Raw genomic sequence first — 20,359 nt, 5'->3', positions numbered from 1 at the left:
AATCTTGTTCCGGCACGGCACGCTGAGACTTTGGTTAATTCCTCTTCCTGGTGGGAAATGAGAGTTAAATTTGCCCGTCCAGACACCTCCAGCTAGTCTCTCATTGGCTCTCCCTATTCCTGTTCATCTTCCACAGAAATTGCAAACTGGGCCAAACAGGAGGTTAAAGGCACTGACTCTCCAAGTTGGGAGAGTGTTAGTAAAGCGTCTGGAATGTTGCACCCGAGTACCAGGGGACGAGAACTGAGACATATTGGAACACGTCTCCCGATCACACGGTTGATCATACTCTGGGTTCCACATGCATGTTTTAGCTGAAGGAAGAATCCCTTAAACCTGGAGAGTTGAGACCCGTGGAATGGGTACCATGCAATATGACTTCAAAGGGTCTTCATTTGCTCACCGAACCTCTCCAATCCTATCACTGCTGCGTTTATGCCCCTGTAAACATGCTTGATTCTCTTTCGGAGACATACCAATCCATAGGTTTTAAGATACTTACTAGTCAGGTACATTCTTAGGCGTTTAATATGGGGTGTTGAGTCCATTTCATTGAGCAAGGAGTAGCTCTTGTCTATTCCATATTTGGCTTAAGGAACTTTATCTGTGCTCATTTCAATCTCTGGTTTTATGCAGCACCCCAACTCACCTTTCCCCTTAAGCAAGCATAAGTTGGTTTTCTAAATTTGAGACCCTGTTCTGTTTTGTAATCCAGTTCCTGTGTAGCCAAGTTTACATTCCGTGTATTAGTGATATCTTATGATCTTTCTTTTTCTGTGTGACTTATTTCAGTTAGAATCATCGTACCTGAATCCACTCATTATGCTGCTACGGGCCTGATGACATAGATTTCATTGCTGAGTGATATTGCATTGTACGTAAGTACCACAACTTCTTTATCCATTTTTCACTTTCTGCGATATTGAACTTGTACCGTAAACGAGGTTCTTGTAAACAGAGCCGTCCCAAACATTGGGGTGGCTGTGTGTTTTTGATTTTAATTTCCCTAAGCTATAGGACCATAAGTGGAAGTGCCCTAGGCTCTGTTGCTTTGTTTTTTAGATGTCTCAGGAAACACCATACACTTCTCCCGAGTGGCTGTTGGCAATTTACATCCCGCCCATCAGCATAACAAGGCTCCCAGTTCTCCATGGCCTGTCCTGCCTTTCTGGATTTTACACTTTTTTCAGATGGCCCTTATGAACGGGGGAAGTGAGACTTCATTTTAGTGCAGATTTCCTTTGCAAGCTTGCTTGGTTGGCCAAAACGGGCGTATGTGTTTTTTCCTGAATATATTGAGGAAAAAACGCATACGCCCTTTTTGGCCAAGTGCATCATTGTCGACGTTCTGCCTCTTTTCCTATGCTTTAAATGCAATTCCAGTCTACCTCCTGAAATCGGTTGCCTGCAATTCTGCCCTGCTTTCAAGTCCTCTTGGCAGCCTTACTTCAGTATATTTTTGGACGATAGCTGTCATTTATAACTCTGCAGGTTTGTGAATTACAGTGCCCCTGAGCTCCTTTCTTCAACTCGCTTTCTTGTGAGCTGGCCGCAACACCGCAGGATTGCTTCAGGCCCTAATCTGGTTCCGGCACGGCACGCTGAGCCTTTGGTTAATTCCTCTTCCTGGTGGGAAATGAGCATTAAATTTGCCCGTCCAGACACCTCCAGCTAGTCTCTCATTGGTTCTCCCTATTCCTGTTCATCTTCCGCAGAAATTGCAAACTGGACCAAACAGGAGGTTAAAGGCACTGACTCTCCAAGTCGGGAGAGTGTTAGTAAAGCATCTGGAATGTTGCACCCGAGTACCAGGGGACGAAAACTGAGACATATTGGAAGACGTCTCCCGATCACACGGTTGATCATACTCTGGGTTCCACATGCATGTTTTAGCTGAAGGAAGAATCCCTTAAACCTGGAGAGTTGAGACCCGTGGAATGGGTATCATGCAATATGACTTCAAAGGGTCTTCATTTGCTCACCGAACCTCTCCAAGCCTATCACTGCTGCGTTTATGCCCCTGTACACAAGCTTGATTCTCTTTTGGAGACATAGTAATCCATAGGTTTAAGATACTTACTAGTCAGGTACATTCTTAGGCGTTTAATATAGGGTGTTGAGTCCATTTCGTTGAGCAAGGAGTAGCTCTTGTCTATTCCATATTTGGCTTAAGGAACTTTATCTGTGCTCATTTCAATCTCTGGTTTTATGCAGCACCCCAACTCACCTTTCCCCTTAAGCAAGCATAAGTTGGTTTTCTAAATTTGAGACCCTGTTCTGTTTTGTAATCCAGTTCCTGTGTAGCCAAGTTTACATTCCGTGTATTAGTGATGTCTTATGATATTTCTATTTCTGTGTGACTTATTTCAGTTAGAATCATCATACCTGAATCCACTCATTATGCAGCTATGGGCCTGATGACATAGATTTCATTGCTGAGTGATATTGCATTGTACGTGAATACCACAACTTCTTTATCAAGTTTTCACTTTCTGCGGTATTGAACTTGTACTGTAAACGAGGTTCTTGTAAACACAGCCGTCCCAAACATTGGGGTGGCTGTGTGTTTTTGATTTTAATTTCCCTAAGCTATAGGACCATAAGTGGAAGTGCCCTAGGCTCTGTTGCTTTGTTTTTTAGATGTTTCAGGAAACACCATACACTTCTCCAGAGTGGCTGTTGGCAATTTACATCCTGTCCGTCAGCATAACAAGGCTCCCAGTTCTCCATGGCCTGTCCTGCCTTTCTGGATTTTACACTTTTTTCAGATGGCCCTTTTGACCGGGGGAAGTGAGACTTCATTGTAGTGCAGATTTCCTTTGCAAGCTTGCTTGGTTGGCCAAAACGGGCGTATGTGTTTTTTCCTGAATATATTCAGGAAAAAACGCATACGCCCTTTTTGGCCAAGTGCATCATTGTCGACGTTCTGCCTCTTTTCCTATGCTTTGAATGCAATTCCAGTCTACCTCCTGAAATCGGTTTCCTGCAATTCTGCCCCGCTTTCAAGTCCTCTTGGCAGCCTTACTTCAGTATATTTTTGGACGATAGCTGTCATTTATAACTCTGCATGTTTGTGAATTACAGTGCCCCTGAGCTCCTTTCTTCAACTCGCTTTCTTGTGAGCTGGCCACAACACCGCAGGATTGCTTCAGGCCCTAATCTTGTTCCGGCACGGCACGCTGAGCCTTTGGTTAATTCCTCTTCCTGGTGGGAAATGAGAGTTAAATTTGCCCGTCCACACACCTCCAGCTAGTCCCTCATTGGTTCTCCCTATTCCTGTTCATCTTCCGCAGAAATTGCAAACTGGGCCAAACAGGAGGTTAAAGGCACTGACTCTCCAAGTCGGGATAGTGTTAGTAAAGCATCTGGAATGTTGCACCCGAGTACCACGGGACGAAAACTGAGACATATTTGAATACGTCTCCCGATCACACGGTTGATCATACTCTGGGTTCCACATGCATGTTTTAGCTGAAGGAAGAATCCCTTAAACCTTGAGAGTTGAGACCCGTGGAATGGGTATCATGCAATATGACTTCAAAGGGTCTTCATTTGCTCACCAAACCTCTCCAATCCTATCACTGCTGCTTTTATGCCCCTGTACACACACTTGATTCTCTTTCAGAGACATAGCAATCTATAGGTTTTAAGATTCTTACTAGTCAGGTACATTCTTAGGCGTTTAATATGGGGTGTTGAGTCCATTTCGTTGAGCAATGAGTAGCTCTTGTCTATTACATATTTGGCTTAAGGAACTCTATCTGTGCTCATTTCAATCTCTGGTTTTATGCAGCACCCCAACTCACCTTTCCCCTTAAGCAAGCATGCTGGTTTTCTAAATTTGAGAACCTGTTCTGTTTTGCAATCCAATTCCAGTGTAGCCAAGTTTACATTCCGTGTATTAGTGATATCTTATGATGTTTCTTTTTCTGTGTGACTTATTTCAGTTAGAATCATCATACCTGAATCGACTCATTATGCTGCTACGGGCCTGATGACATAGATTTCATTGTTGAGTGATATTGCATTGTACGTAAGTACCACAACTTCTTTATCCAGTTTTCACTTTCTGCGATATTGAACTTGTACTGTAAACGAGGTTCTTGTAAACAGAGCCGTCCCAAACTTTGGGGTGGCTGCGTCTTTTTGATTTTAATTTCCCTAAGCTATAGGACCAGAAGTGGAAGTCCCCTAGGCTCTGTTGCTTTGTTTTTTAGATGTTTCAGGAAACACCATACACTTCTCCCGAGTGGCTGTTGGCAATTTACATCCCGCCCATCAGCATAACAAGGCTCCCAGTTCTCCATGGTCTGTCCTGCCTTTCTGGATTTTATACTTTATTCAGATGGCCCTTTTGACCGGGAGGAAGTGAGACTTCATTGTAGTGCAGATTTCCTTTGCAAGCTTGCTTGGTTGGCCAAAAAGTGCGTACGTTTTTCCCTGAATATATTCAGGAAAGAACGCATACGAACTTTTTGGCCAAGTGCATCATTGTGGACGTTCTGCCTCTTTTCCTATGCTTTAAATGCAATTCCAGTCTACCTCCTGAAATCGGTTGCCTGCAATTCTGCCCCGCTTTCAAGTCCTCTTGGCAGCCTTACTTCAGTATATTTTTGGACGATAGCTGTCATTTATAACTCTGCAGGTTTGTGAATTACAGTGCCCCTGAACTCCTTTCTTCAACTCCCTTTCTTGTGAGCTGGCCGCAACACCGCAGGATTGTTTCAGGCCCTAATCTGATTCCGGCACGGCACGCTGAGCCTTTGGTTAATTCCTCTTCCTGGTGGGAAATGAGAGTTAAATTTGCCCGTCCAGACACCTCCAGCTAGTCTCTCATTGGTTCTCCCTATTCCTGTTCATCTTCCGCAGAAATTGCAAACTGGGCCAAACAGGAGTTTAAAGGCACTGACTCTCCAAGTCGGGAGAGTGTTAGTAAAGCATCTGGAATGTTGCACCCGAGTACCAGGGGACCAAAACTGAGACATATTTGAACACATCTCCCGATCACACGGTTGATCATACTCTGGGTTCCACATGCATGTTTTAGCTGAAGGAAGAATCCCTTAAACCTGGAGAGTTGAGATGCGTGGAATGGGTACCATGCAATATGACTTCAAAGGGTCTTCATTTGCTCACCGAACCTCTCCAATCCTATCACTGCTGCGTTTATTGCCCTGTACACACGCTTGATTCTCTTTCAGAGACATAGCAATCCATAGGTTTTAAGATACTTACTAGTCAGGTACATTCTTAGGCGTTTAATATGGGGTGTTGATTCTATTTCATTGAGCAAGGAGTAGCTCTTGTCTATTCCATATTTGGCTTAAGGAACTTTATCTGTGCTCATTTCAGTCTCTGGTTTTATGCAGCACCCCAACTCACCTTTCCCTTTAAGCAAGCATAAGTTGGTTTTCTACATTTGAGACCCTGTTCTGTTTTGTAATTCAGTGCCTGTGTAGCCAAGTTTACATTCCGTGTATTAGTGATATCTTATGACGTTTCTTTTTCTGTGTGACTTATTTCAGTTAGAATCATCATACCTGAATCCACTCATTATGCTGCTACGGGCCTGATGACATAGATTTCATTGCTGAGTGATATTGCATTCTACGTAAGTACCACAACTTCTTTATCCATTTTTCACTTTCTGCGATATTGAACTTGTACTGTAAACGAGGTTCTTGTATACAGAGCCGTCCCATACATTGGGGTGCTGTGTCTTTTTGATTTTAATTTCCCTAAGCTATAGGACCATAAGTGGAAGTCCCCTAGGCTCTGTTGCTTTGTTTTTTAGATGTTTCAGGAAACACCATACACTTCTCCCGAGTGGCTGTTGGCAATTTACATCCCGCCCATCAGCATAACAAGGCTCCCAGTTCTCCATGGCCTGTACTGCCTTTCTGGATTTTACACTTTTTTCAGATGGCCCGTTTGACCGGGGGGAAGTGAGACTTCATTGTAGTGCAGATTTCCTTTGCAAGCTTGTTTTTTTGGCCAAAAAGTGCGTAAGCGTTTTTTTCCTGAATATATTCAGGAAAAAACGCATACGCCCTTTACGGCCAAGTGCATCATTTTGGACGTTCTGCCTCTTTTCCTATGCTTTAAATGCAATTCCAGTCTACCTCCTGAAATCGGTTTCCTGCAATTCTGCCCCGCTTTCAAGTCCTCTTGGCAGCCTTACTTCAGTATATTTTTGGACGATAGCTGTCATTTATAACTCTGCAGTTTTGTGAATTACAGTGCCCCTGAGCTCCTTTCTTCAACTCGCTTTCTTGTGAGCTGGCCGCAACACAGCAGGATTGCTTCAGGCCCTAATCTGGTTCCAGCACGGCACACTGAGCCTTTGGTTAATTCCTCTTCCTGGTGGGAAATGAGAGTTAAATTTGCCCGTCCAGTCACCTCCAGCTAGTCTCTCATTGGTTCTCCCTATTCCTGTTCATCTTCCCAAGAAATTGCAAACTGGGCCAAACAGGAGGTTAAAGGCACTGACTCTCCAAGTCGGGAGAGTGTTAGTAAAGCATCTGGAATGTTGCACCCGAGTACCAGGGGACGAAACCTGAGACATATTTGAACACGTCTCCCGATCACACGGTTGATCATACTCTGGGTTCCACGTGCATGTTTTAGCTGAAGGAAGAATCCCTTAAACCTGGAGAGTTGAGACCCGTGGAATGGGTACCATGCAATATGACTTCAAAGGGTCTTCATTTGCTCACCAAACCTCTCCAATCCTATCACTGCTGCGTTTATGCCCCTGTGCACATGCTTGATTCTCTTTCGGAGACATAGCAATCCATAGGTTTTAAGATACTTACTAGTCAGGTACATTCTTAGGCGTTTAATATGGGGTGTTGAGTCCATTTCATTGAGGAAGGAGTAGCTCTTGTGTATTCCATATTGGGCTTAAGGAACTTTATCTGTGCTCATTTCAATCTCTGGTTTTATGCAGCACGCCAACTCACCTTTCCCCTTAAGCAAGCATAAGTTGGTTTTCTACATTTGAGAACCTCTTCTGTTTTGTAATCCAGTTCCTGTGTAGCCAAGTTTACATTCCGTGTATTAGTGATATCTTATGATGTTTCATTTTCTGTGTGACTTACTTCAGTTAGAACCATCATACCTGAATCCACTCATTATGCTGCTACGGGCCTGATGACATAGATTTCATTGCTGAGTGATATTGCATTGGACGTAAGTACCACAACTTCTTTATCCATTTTTCACTTTCTGCGATATAGAACTTGTACCGTAAACGAGGTTCTTGTAAACAGAGCCGTCCCAAATTTTGGGGTGCTGTGTACTTTTGATTTTAATTTCCCTAAGCTATAGGACCATAAGTGGAAGTGCCCTAGGCTCAGTTGGTTTGTTTTTTAGATGTTTCAGGAAACACCATTCACTTCTCCCCAGTGGCTGTTGGCAATTTACATCCCGCCCATCAGCATAACAAGGCTCCCAGTTCTCTATGGCCTGTCCTGCCTTTCTGGATTTTACACTTTTTCCAGATGGCCCTTTTGACTGGCGGGAAGTGAGACTTCATTGTAGTGCAGATTTCCTTTGCAAGCTTGCTTGGTTGGCCAAAAAGGGCGTATGCGTTTTTTCCTGAATATATTCAGGAAAAAATGCATACGCCCTTTCTGGCCAAGTGCATCATTGTCCACGTTCTTCCTCTTTTCCTATGTTTTCAATGCAATTCCAGTCTACCTCCTGAAATCGGTTTCCTGCAATTCTGCCCGTTTTTAAGTCCTCTTGGCAGCCTTACCTCAGTATATTTTTGGACGATAGCTGTCATTTATAACTCTGCAGGTTTGTGAATTACAGTGCCCCTGAGCTCCTTTCTTCAACTCGCTTTCTTGTGAGCTGGCCGCAACACCGCAGGATTGCTTCAGGCCCTAATCTGGTTCCGGCACGGCACGCTGAGCCTTTGGTTAATTCCTCTTCCTTGTGGGAAATGAGAGTTAAATTTGCCTATCCAGACAACTCCAGCTAGTCTTTCATTGGTTCTCCCTATTCCTGTTCATCTTCCGCAGAATTTGCAAACTGGGCCAAACAGGAGGTTAAAGGCACTGACTCCCCAAGTCGGGAGAGTGTTAGTAAAGCAATTGCAATGTTGCACCCGAGTACAAGGGGACGAAAGCTGAGACATATTTGAACACGTCTCCCGATCACACGGTTGATCATACTCTGGGTTCCACATGCATGTTTAAGCTGAAGGAAGAATCCCTTAAACCTGGAGAGTTGAGACCCGTCGAATGGGTACCATGAAATATGAGTTAAAACGGTCTTCATTTGCTCACCGTACCTCTCCAATCCTATCACAGCTGCGTTTATGCCCCTGTACACACGCTTGATTCTCTTTCGGAGACATAGCAATCCATAGGGTTTAAGATACTTACTAGACAGGTACATTATTAGGCGTTTAATATGGGGTGTTGAGTCCATTTCGTTGAGCAAGGAGTAGCTCTTGTCTATACCATATTTGGCTTAAGGAACTTTATCTGTGCTCATTTTAGTCTCTGGTTTTATGCAGCACCCCAACTCACCTTTCCCCTTAAGCAAGCAAAAGTTGGTTTTCTAAATTTGAGACCCTGTTCTGTTTTGGAATCCACTTCCTGTGTAGCCAAGTTTACATTCCGTGTATTGGTGATATCTTATGATGTTTCATTTTCTGTGTGACTTATTACAGTTAGAATCATCATACCTGAATCCACTCATTATGCTGCTACAGGCCTGATGACATAGATTTCATTGCTGAGTGATATTGCATTGTACGTAAGTACCACAACTTCTTTATCCATTTTTCGCTTTCTGCGATATTGAACTTTTACTGTAAACGCGTTTCTTGTAAACAGAGCTGTCCCAAACTTTGGGGTGGCTGTGTCTTTTTGATTTTAATTTCCCTAAGCTATAGGACCATAAGTGGAAGTGCCCTAGGCTCTGTTGGTTTGTTTTTTAGATGTTTCAGGAAACACCATACACTTCTCCAGAGTGGCTGTTGGCAATTTACATCCCGCCCATCAGCATAACAAGGCTCCCAGTTCTCCATGGCCTGTCGTGCCTTTCTGGATTTTACACTTTTTTCAAATGACCCTTTTGACCGGGGGGAAGTGAGACTTCATTGTAGTGCAGATTTCCTTTGCAAGCTTGCTTGGTTGGCCAAAAGGGCCTATGCGTTTTTCCCTGAATATATTCAGGAAAAAACGCATACGCCCTTTTTGGCCAAGTGCATCATTGTCGACGTTCTGCCTCTTTTCCTATGCTTTCAATGCAATTCCAGTCTACCTCCTGAAATCGGTTGCCTGCAATTCTGCCCCACATTCAAGTCCTCTTGGCAGCCTTACTTCAGTATATTTTTGGACGATAGCTGTCATTCATAACTCTGCAGGTTTGTGAATTACAGTGCCCATGAGCTCCTTTCTTCAACTCGCTTTCTTGTGAGCTGGCCGCAGCACGGCAAGATTGCTTCAGGCCCTAATCTAGTTCTGCACGGCACGCTGATCCTTTAATTAGTTCCTCTTCCTGGTAGGAAATGAGACTTAAATTTGCCCGTCCAGACACCTCCAGCTAGTCTCTCATTGGTTCTCCCTATTCCTGTTCATCTTCCGCAGAAATTGCAAAGTGGGCCAACAGGAGGTTAAAGGCACTGACTCTCCAAGTCGGGAGAGTGTTAGTAAAGCATCTGGAATGTTGCACCCGAGTACCAGGGGACGAAACCTGAGACATATTTGAACACGTCTCCCAATCACACGGTTGATCATACTCTGGGTTCCACATGCATGTTTTAGCTGAAGGAAGAATCCCTTAAACCTGGAGAGTTGAGACCCGTGGAATGGGTACCATGTAACATGACTTCAAAGGGTCTTCATTTGTTCACCGAACCTCTCCAATCCTATCACTGCTGCGTTTATGCCCCTGTACACACGCTTGATTCTCTTTCGGAGACAGAGCAATCCATAGGTTTTAAGATGCTTACTAGTCAGGTACATTCTTAGGCGTTTAATATGGGGTGTTGAGTCCATTTCATTGAGCAAGGAGTAGCTCTTGTCTATTACATATTTGGCTTAAGGAACTTTATCTGTGTTCATTTCAATCTCTGGTTTTATGCAGCACCCAAACTCACCTTTCCCCTTAAGCAAGCATAAGTTGGTTTTCTAAATTTGAGACCCTCTTCTGTTTTGTAATCCAGTTCCTGTGTAGCCAAGTTTACATTCCGTGTATTAGTGATATCTTATGATGTTTCTTTTTCTGTGTGATTTATTTCAGTTAGAATCATCATACCTGAATCCACTCATTATGCTGCTACGGGCCTGATGACATAGATTTCATTGCTGAGTGGTATTGCATTGTACGTAAGTACCACAACTTCTTTATCCAGTTTTCACTTTCTGCGATATTGAACTTGTACCGTAAACGAGGTTCTTGTAAACAGAGCCGTCCCAAACTTTGGGGTTGCTGTGACTTTTTGAGTTTAATTTCCCTACGCTATAGGACCATAAGTGGAAGTGCCCTAGGCTCTGTTGCTTTGTTTTTTAGATGTTTCAGGAAACACCATACACTTCTCCCGAGTGGCTGTTGGCAATTTACATCCCACCCATCAGCATAACAAGGCTCCCAGTTCTCCATGGCCTGTCCTTCCTTTCTGGATTTTACACTTTTTTCAGATGACCCCTTTGACCGGGGGGAAGTGAGACTTCATTTTAGTGCAGATTTCCTTTGCAGGTTTGCTTGGTTGCCCAAAAAGTGCGTATGAGTTTTTTCCTGAATATATTCAGGAAAAAACGCATACGCCCTTTTTGGCCAAGTGCATCATTGTCGACGTTCTGCCTCTTTTCCTATGCTTTAAATGCAATTCCAGTGTACCTCCTGAAATAAGTTTCCTGCAATTCTGCCCCGCTTTCAAGTCCTCTTGGCAGCCTTACTTCAGTATATTTTTGGACGATAGCTGTCATTTATAACTCTGCAGGTTTGTGAATTACAGTGCCCCTGAGCTCCTTTCTTCAACTCGCTTTCTTCTGAGCTGGACGCAACACCGCACGATTGCTTCAGGCCCTAATCTGGCTCCGGCACGGCACGCTGATGCTTTGGTTAATTCCTCTCCCTGGTGGGAAATGAGAGTTAAATTTGCCCGTCCAGACTCCTCCAGCTAGTCTCTAATTGGTTCTCCCTATTCCTGTTCATCTTCCGCAGAAATTGCAAACTGGGCCAAACAGGAGGTTAAAGGCACTGACTCTCCAAGTCAGGAGAGTGTTAGTAAAGCGTCTGGAATGTTTCACCCGAGTACCTGGGGACGAGAACTGAGACATATTGGAACACGTCTCCCGATCACACGGTTGATCATACTCTGGGTTCCACATGCATGTTTTAGCTGAAGGAAGAATCCCTTAAACCTGGAGAGTTGAGACCCGTGGAATGGGTACCATGCAATATGACTTCAAAGGGTCTTCATTTGCTCACCGAACCTCTCCAATCTTATCACTGCTGCTTTTATGCCCCTATACACACGCTTGATTCTCTTTCAGAGACATAGCAATCCATAGGTTTTAAGATACTTACTAGTCAGGTACATTCTTAGGCTTTTAATATGGGGTGTTGAGTGCATTTCGTTGAGCAAGGAGTAGCTCTTGTCTATTACATATTTGGCTTAAGGAAGTTTATCTGTGCTCATTTCAATCTCAGGTTTTATGCAGCACCCCAACTCTCCTTTCCCCTTAAGCAAGCATAAGTTGGTTTTCTAAATTTGAGACCCTGTTCTGTTTTGTAATTCAGTTCCTGTGTAGCCAAGTTTACATTCCGTGTATTAGTGATATCTTATGATGTTTCTTTTTCTGTGTGACTTATTTCAGTTAGAATCATCATACCTGCATCCACTCATTTTCTGCTACAGGCCTGATGACATAGATTTCATTGCTGAGTGATATTGCATTTTACGTAAGTACCACAAATTCTTTATCCATTTTTCACTTTCTGCGATATTGAACTTGTACCGTAAACGAGGTTCTTGTAAACAGAGCCGTCCCAAACTTTGGGGTGGCTGTGTCTTTTTTATTTTAATTTCCCTAAGCTATAGGACCATAAGTGGAAGTGCCCTAGGCTCTGTTGCTCTGTTGTTTAGATGTTTCAGGAAACACCATACACTTCTCCCGAGTGGCTGTTGGCAATTTACATCCAGCCCATCAGCATAACAAGGCTCCCAGTTCTCCATGGCCTGTACTGCCTTTCTGGATTTTACACTTTTTACAGATGGCCCTTTTGACCCGGGGGAAGTGAGACTTCATTGTAGTGCAGATTTCCTTTGCAAGCTTGCTTGGTTGGCCAAAGAGGGCGTATGCGTTTTTTCCTGAATATATTCAGGAAAAAACGCATACGCACTTTTTGGCCAAGTGCATCATTGTTGACGTTCTGCCTCTTTTCCTATGCTTTGAATGCAATTCCAGTCTATCTCCTTAAATCGGTTTCCTGCAATTCTGCCCTGCTTTCAAGTCCTCTTGGCAGCCTTACTTCAGTATATTTTTGGACGATAGCTGTCATTTATAACTCTGCAGTTTCGTGATTACAGTGCCCCTGAGCTCCTTTCTTCAACTCGCTTTCTTGTGAGCTGGCAGCAACACCGCAGGATTGCTTCAGGCCCTATTCTGGTTCCGGCATGGCACGCTGAGCCTTTGGTTAATTCCTCTTCCTGGTGGGAAATGAGAGTTAAATTTGCCTGTCCAGACACCTCCAGCTAGTCTCTCATTGGTTCTCCCTATTCCTGTTCATCTTCCGCAGAAATTGCAAACTGGGCCAAACAGGAGGTTAAAGGCACTGACTCTCCAAGTCGGGAGAGTGTTAGTAAAGCGTCTGGAATATTGCACCCTAGTACCAGGGGACGAAACCTGAGACATATTTGAATACGTCTCCCGATCACACGGTGGATCATACTCTGGGTTCCACATGCATGTTTTAGCTGAAGGAAGAATCCCTTAAACCTGGAGAGTTGAGACCCGTGGAATGGGTAACATGCAATATGACTTCAAAGGGTCTTCATTTGCTCACCGAACCTCTCCAATCCTATGACTGCTGTGTTTATGCCGCTGTACACATGCTTGATTCTCTTTCAGAGAAATAGCAATCCATAGGTTTTAAGATACTTACTAGTCAGGTACATTCTTAGGCGTTTAATATGGGGTGTTGAGTCCATTTCGTTGAGCAAGGAGTTGCTCTTGTCTATTACATATTTGGCTTCAGGAACTTTATCTGTGCTCATTTCAATCTCTCGTTTTATGCAGCACGCCAACTCACCTTTCCCCTTAAGCAAGCATAAGTTGGTTTTCTAAATTTGAGACCCTGTTCTGTTTTGTAATTCAGTTCCTGTGTAGCCAAGTTTACATTCCGTGTATTAGAGATATCTTATGATGTTTCTTTTTCTGTGTGACTTATTTCAGTTAGAATCATCATACCTGCATCCACTCATTTTCTGCTACAGGCCTGATGACATAGATTTCATTGCTGAGTGATATTGCATTGTACATAAGTACCACATCTTCTTTATCCATTTTTCACTTTCTGCGATATTGAACTTGTACCGTAAACGAGGTTCTTGTGAACAGAGCCATCCCAAACTTTGGGGTGGTTGTCTCTTTTTGATTTTAATTTCCCTAAGCTATAGGACCATAAGTGGAAATGCCCTAGGCTCTCTTGCTTTGTTTTTTAGATGTTTCAGGAAACACCATACACTTCTCCCGAGTGGCTCTTGGCAATTTACATCCCGCCCATCAGCATAACAAGGCTCCCAGTTCTCCATGGCCTGTCCTGCCTTTCTGGATTTTACACTTTTTTCAGATGGCCCTTTTGACCGGGGGGAAGTGAGACTTCATTGTAGTGCAGATTTCCTTTGCAAGCTTGCTTGGTTGGCCAAAAAGGGCGTATGCGTTTTTTCTGAATATATTCAGGAAAAAACGCATACGCCCTTTTTGGCCAAGTGCATCATTGTGCACGTTCTGCCTCTTTTCCTATGCTTTAAATGCAATTCCAGTCTACCTCCTGAAATCGGTTTCCTGCAATTCTGCCCCGCATTCAAGTCCTCTTGGCAGCCTTACTTCAGTATAATTTTGGACGATAGCTGTCATTTATAACTCTGCAGGTTTGTGAATTACAGTGCCCCTGAGCTCCTTTCTTCAACTCGCTTTCTTGTGAGCTGGCCGCAACACAGCCGGATTGCTTCAGGCCCTAATCTGGTTCCAGCACGGCATGCTGAGCCTTTGGTTAATTCCTCTTCCTGGTGGGAAATGAGAGGTAAATTTCCCCATCCAGACACCTCCAGCTTGTCTCTCATTGGTTCTCCCTATTCCTGTTCATCTTCTGCAGAAATTGCAAACTGGGCCAAACAGGAGGTTAAAGGCACTGACTCTCCAAGTCGGGAGAGTGTTAGTAAAGCATCTGGAATGTTGCACCCGAGTACCAAGGGACGAAAACTGAGACATATTTGAACACGTCTCCCGATCACACAGTTGATCATACTCTGGGTTCAACATGCATGTTTTAGCTGAAGGAAGAATCCCTTAAACCTGGAGAGTTGAGACCCGTGGAATGGGTACCATGCAATATGACTTCAAAGGGTCTTCATTTGCTCACCGAACCTCTCCAATCCTATCACTGCTGCGTTTATGCCCCTGTACACACGCTTGATTCTCTTTCGGAGACATAGCAATCCATAGGTTTTAAGATACTTACTAGTCAGGTACATTCTTAGGCGTTTAATGTGGGGTGTTGAGTCCATTTGGTTGAGCAAGGAGTAGCTCTTGTCTATTCCATATTTGGCTTAAGAAACTTTATCTGTGCTCATTTCAATCTCTGGTTTATGCAGCACCCCAACTCACCTTTCCCCTTAAGCAAGCATGTTGGTTTTCTAAATTTGAGACCCTCTTCTGTTTTGTAATCCAGTTCCTGTGTAGCCAAGTTTACATTCCATGTGTTAGTGATATCTTATGATGTTTCTTTTTCTCTGTGACTTATTTCAGTTAGAATCATCATACCTGAATCCACTCATTATGCTGCTACGGGCCTGATGACATAGATTTCATTGCTGAGTGATATTGCATTGTACGTAAGTACCCCAATTTCTTTATCCATTTTTCACTTTCTGCGATATTGAACTTGTACTGTAAATGAGGTTCTTGTAAACAGACCCGTCCCAAACATTGGCGTGGCTGTGTCTTTTTTATTTTAATTTCCCTAAGCTATAGGACCATAATTGGAAGTGCCCTAGGCTCTGTTGCTTTGTTTTTTAGATGTTTCAGGAAACACCATACACTTCTCCCGAGTGGCTGTTGGCAATTTACATCCCGCCCATCAGCATAACAAGGCTCCCAGTTCTCCATGGCCTGTCCTGTCTTTCTGGATTTTACACTTTTTTCAGATGGCCCTTTTGACCGGGGGGAAGTGAGACTTCATTGTAGTGCAGATTTCCTTTGCAAGCTTGCTTGGTTGGCCAAAAAGTGCTTATGCCTTTTTTCCTGAATATATTCAGGAAAAAATGCATACGCCCTTTTTGGCCAAGTGCATCATTGTCGACGTTCTGCCTCTTTTCCTATGCTTTAAATGCAATTCCAGTCTACCTCCTGAAATCGGTTTCCTGCAATTCTGCCCCGCTTTCAAGTCCTCTTGGCAGCCTTACTTCAGTATATTTTTGGACGATAGCTGTCATTTATAACTCTGCAGGTTTGTGAATTACAGTGCCCCTGAGCTCCTTTCTTCAACTTGCTTTCTTGTGAGCTGGCCGCAACACCGCAGGATTGCTTCTGGCACTAATCTGGTTGCAGCACGGCACGCTGAGCCTTTGGTTAATTCCACTTCCTGGTGGGAAATGAGAGTTAAATTTGCCCGTCCACTCACCTCCAGCTAGTCTCTCATTGGTTCTCCCTATTCCTGTTCATCTTTCACAGAAATTGCAAACTGGGCCAAACAGGAGGTTAAAGGCACTGACTCTCCAATTCGGGAGAGTGTTAGTAAAGCATCTGGAATTTTGCACCCGAGTACCAGGGGTCGAAAACTGAGACATATTTGAACACGTCTCCCGATCACATGGTTGATCGTACTCTGGGTTCCACATACATGTTTTAGCTGAAGGAATAATCCCTTAAACCTTGAGAGTTGAGACCCGTGAAATGGGTACCATGCAATATGACTTCAAAGGGTCTGCATTTGCTCACCGAACCTTTACAATCCTATCACTGCTGCGTTTATGCCCCTGAACACATGCTTGATTCTCTTTCAGAGACATAGCAATCCATAGGTTTTAAGATACTTACTAGTCAGGTACATTCTTTGGCATTCAATATGGGGTGTTGAGTCCATTTTGTTGAGCAAGGAGTAGCTCTTGTCTATTCCATATTTGGCTTAAGGAACTTTATCTTTGCTCATATCAATCTCTGGTTTTATGCAGCACCCCAACTCACCTTTCCCCTTAAGCAAGCATAAGTTGGTTTTCTACATTTGAGACCCTGTTCTGTTTTGTAATCCAGTTCCTGTGTAGCCAAGTTTACATTCCGTGTATTAGTGATGTCTTATGATATTTCTATTTCTGTGTGACTTATTTCAGTTAGAATCATCATACCTTAATCCACTCATTATGCTGCTACGGGCCTGATGACATAGATTTCATTGCTGAGTGATATTGCATTGTACGTAAGTACCACAACTTCTTTATCCATTTTTCACTTTCTGTGATATTGAACTTGTACCATTAACGAGGTTCTTGTAAACAGAGCCGTCCCAAACCTTGGGGTGGCTGTGTTTTTTTTATTTTAATTTCCCTAAGCTATAGGACCATAAGTGGAAGTGCCCTAGGCTCTGTTGCTCTGTTGTTTAGATGTTTCAGGAAACACCATACACTTCTCCCGATTGGCTGTTGGCAATTTACATCCCACCCATCAGCATAACAAGGCTCCCAGTTCTCCATGGCCTCTCCTGCCTTTCTGGATTTTACACTTTTTTCAGATGGCCCTTTTGACCAGGGGGAAGTGAGACTTCATTGTAGTGCAGATTTCCTTTGCAAGCTTGCTTGGTTGGCCAAAAAGGGCGTATGAGTTTTTTCCTGAATATATTCAGGAAAAAACGCATACGCCCTTTTTGGCCAAGTGCATCATTGTGGACGTTCTGCCTCTTTTCCTATGCTTTAAATGCAATTCCAGTCTACCTCCTGAAATCGGTTTCCTGCAATTCTGCCCCGCTTTCAAGTCCTCTTGGCAGCCTTACTTCAGTATATTTTTGGACGATAGCTGTCATTTATAACTCTGCAGGTTTGTGAATTACAGTGCCCCTGAGCTCCTTTCTTCAACTCTCTTTCTTGTGAGCTGGCCGCAATACCGCAGGATTTCTTCAGGCCCTAATCTTGTTCCGGCACGGCACGCTGAGCCTTTGGTTAATTCCTCTTCCTGGTGGGAAATGAGAGTTAAATTTGCCCGTCCAGACACCTCCAGTAGTCTCTCTTTGGTTCTCCCTATTCCTGTTCATCTTCCGCAGAAATTGCAAACTGGGCCAAACAGGAGATTAAAGGCACTGACTCTCCAAGTCGGGAGAGTGTTAGTAAAGCATCTGGAAAATTGCACCCGAGTACCAGGGGACGAAAACTGAGACATATTTGAACACGTCTCCCGATCACACGGTTGATCATACTCTGGGTTCCACATGCATGTTTTAGCTGAAGGAAGAATCCCTTAAACCTGGAGATTTCAGACCCGTGGAATGGGTACCATTCAATATGACTTCAAAGGGTCTTCATTTGCTCACCGAACCTCTCCAATCCTATCACTGCTGCGTTTATGCGCCTGTACACACGCTTGATTCTCTTTCGAAGACATAGCCATCCATAGGTTTTAAGATACTTACTAGTCAGGTACATTCTTAGGCGTTTAATATGGGGTGTTGAGTGCATTTCGTTGAGCAAGGAGTAGCTCTTGTCTATTCCATATTTGGCTTAAGGAACTTTATCTGTGCTCATTTCAATCTCTGGTTTTATGCAGCACCCCAACTCACCTTTCCCCTTAAGCAAGCATAAGTTGGTTTTCTAAATTTGAGACACTGTTCTGTTTTGTAATCCAGTTCCTGTGTAGCCAAGTTTACATTCCGTGTATTAGAGATGTCTTATGATGTTTCTTTTTCTGTGTGACTTATTTCAGTTAGAATCATCATACCTGAATCGACTCATTATGCTGCTACGGGCCTGATGACATAGATTTCATTGTTGAGTGATATTGCATTGTACGTAAGTACCACAACTTCTTTATCCATGTTTCACTTTCTGCGATATTGAACTTGTACCGTAAACGAGGTTCTTGTAAACAGAGCCGTCCCAAACTTTGGGGTGGCTGTGTCTTTTTGATTTTAATTTCCCTAAGCTATAGGACCATAAGTGGAAGTGCCCTAGGCTCTGTTGCTTTGTTTTTTAGATGTTTCAGGAAAAACCATACACTTATGCCAAGTGGCTGTTGGCAATTTACATCCCGCCCATCAGCATAACAAGGCTCCCAGTTCTCCATGGCCTGTCCTGCCTTTCTGGATTTTACACTTTTTTCAGATGGCCCTTTTGACCGGGGGAAGTGAGACTTCATTGTAGTGCAGATTTCCTTTGCAAGCTTGCTTGGTTGTCCAAAAAGGGCATATGTGTTTTTTACTGAATATATTCAGGAAAAAACGCATACGCACTTTTTGGCCAAGTGCATCATTGTGGACGTTCTACCTCTTTTCCTATGCTTTAAATGCAATTCCAGTCTACCTCCTGAAATCGGTTTCCTGCAATTCTGCCCCGCTTTCAAGTCCTCTTGGCAGCCTTACTTCAGTATATTTTTGGACGATAGCTGTCATTTATAACTCTGCAGGTTTGTGAATTACAGTGCCCCTGAGCTCCTTTCTTCAACTCGCTTTCTTGTGAGCTGGCCGCAACACCGCAGGATTGCTTCAGGCCCTAATCTGGTTCCGGCATGGCACGCTGAGCCTTTGGTTAATTCCTCTTCCTGGTGGGAAATGAGAGTTAAATTTGCCCGTCCAGACACCTCCAGCTAGTCTCTCATTGGTTCTCCCTATTCCTGTTCATCTTCCGCAGAAATTGCAAACTGGGCCAAACAGGAGGTTCAAGGCACTGACTCTCCAAGTCGGGAGAGTGTTAGTAAAGTGTCTGGAATGTTGCACCCAAGTATCAGGGGACGAGAACTGAGACATATTTGAACACGTCTCCCGATCACACGGTTGATCATACTCTGGGTTCCACATGCATGTTTTAGCTGAAGGAAGAATCCCTTAAACCTGGAGAGTTGAGACCCGTGGAATGGGTACCATGCAATATGACTTCAAAGGGTCTTCATTTGCTCACCGAACCTCTCCAATCCTATCACTGCTGCGTTTATGCCCCTGTATACACGCTTGATTCTCTTTCGGAGACATAGCAATCCATAGCTTTTAAGATACTTACTAGTCAGGTACATTCTTAGGCGTTTAATATAGGGTGTTGAGTCCATTTCATTGAGCAAGGAGTAGCTCTTGTCTATTCCATATTTGGCTTAAGGAACTTTATCTGTGCTCATTTCAATCTCTGGTTTTATGCAGCACCCCAACTCACCTTTCCCCTTAAGCAAGCATGTTGGTTTTCTAAATTTGAGACCCTCTTCTGTTTTGTAATCCAGTTCCTGTGTAGCCAAGTTTACATTCCATGTGTTAGTGATATCTTATGATGTTTCTTTTTCTCTGTGACTTATTTCAGTTAGAATCATCATACCTGAATCCACTCATTATGCTGCTACGGGCCTGATGACATAGATTTCATTGCTGAGTGATATTGCATTGTACGTAAGTACCACAAATTCTTTATCCATTTTTCTCTTTCTGCGATATTGAACTTGTACTGTAAATGAGGTTCTTGTAAACAGAGCCGTCCCAAACATTGGCGTGGCTGTGTGTTTTTTATTTTAATTTCCCTAAGCTATAGGACCATAATTGGAAGTGCCCTAGGCTGTGTTGCTCTGTTTTTTAGATGTTTCAGGAAACACCATACACTTCTCCCGAGTGGCTGTTGGCAATTTACATCCCGCCCATCAGCATAACAAGGCTCCCAGTTCTCCATGGCCTGTCCTGTCTTTCTGGATTTTACACTTTTTTCAGATGGCCCTTTTGACCGGGGGGAAGTGAGACTTCATTGTAGTGCAGATTTCCTTTGCAAGCTTGCTTGGTTGGCCAAAAAGGGCGTATGCGTTTTTTCCTGAATATATTCAGGAAAAAACGCATACGCCCTTTTTGGCCAAGTGCATCATTGTGGACGTTCTGCCTCTTTTCCTATGCTTTAAATGCAATTCCAGTCTACCTCCTGAAATCGGTTTCCTGCAATTCTGCCCCG

At 43.6% G+C, this 20,359-nt stretch overlaps 1 long non-coding RNA gene across 1 annotated transcript in view; it reads left to right on the top strand.

Moving 5' to 3' along the window:
- Positions 1-20,359, top strand: part of LOC125963190 (uncharacterized) — a 189,788-nt gene that overhangs the window by 146,283 nt on the left and 23,146 nt on the right. Inside the window, exon 3 of the long non-coding RNA XR_007475004.1 lies at positions 793-878. This is a non-coding gene — a long non-coding RNA (uncharacterized LOC125963190). The remainder of the gene's footprint in view (positions 1-792; positions 879-20,359) is intronic.

Source organism: Orcinus orca, unplaced genomic scaffold, assembly GCF_937001465.1.
Source record: "Orcinus orca unplaced genomic scaffold, mOrcOrc1.1 scaffold_40, whole genome shotgun sequence".
Lineage (NCBI taxonomy): Eukaryota > Metazoa > Chordata > Mammalia > Artiodactyla > Delphinidae > Orcinus > Orcinus orca.
Note: the sequence above shows the minus strand (reverse complement) of the source record. Positions and strands in the feature narration are given on the sequence as shown.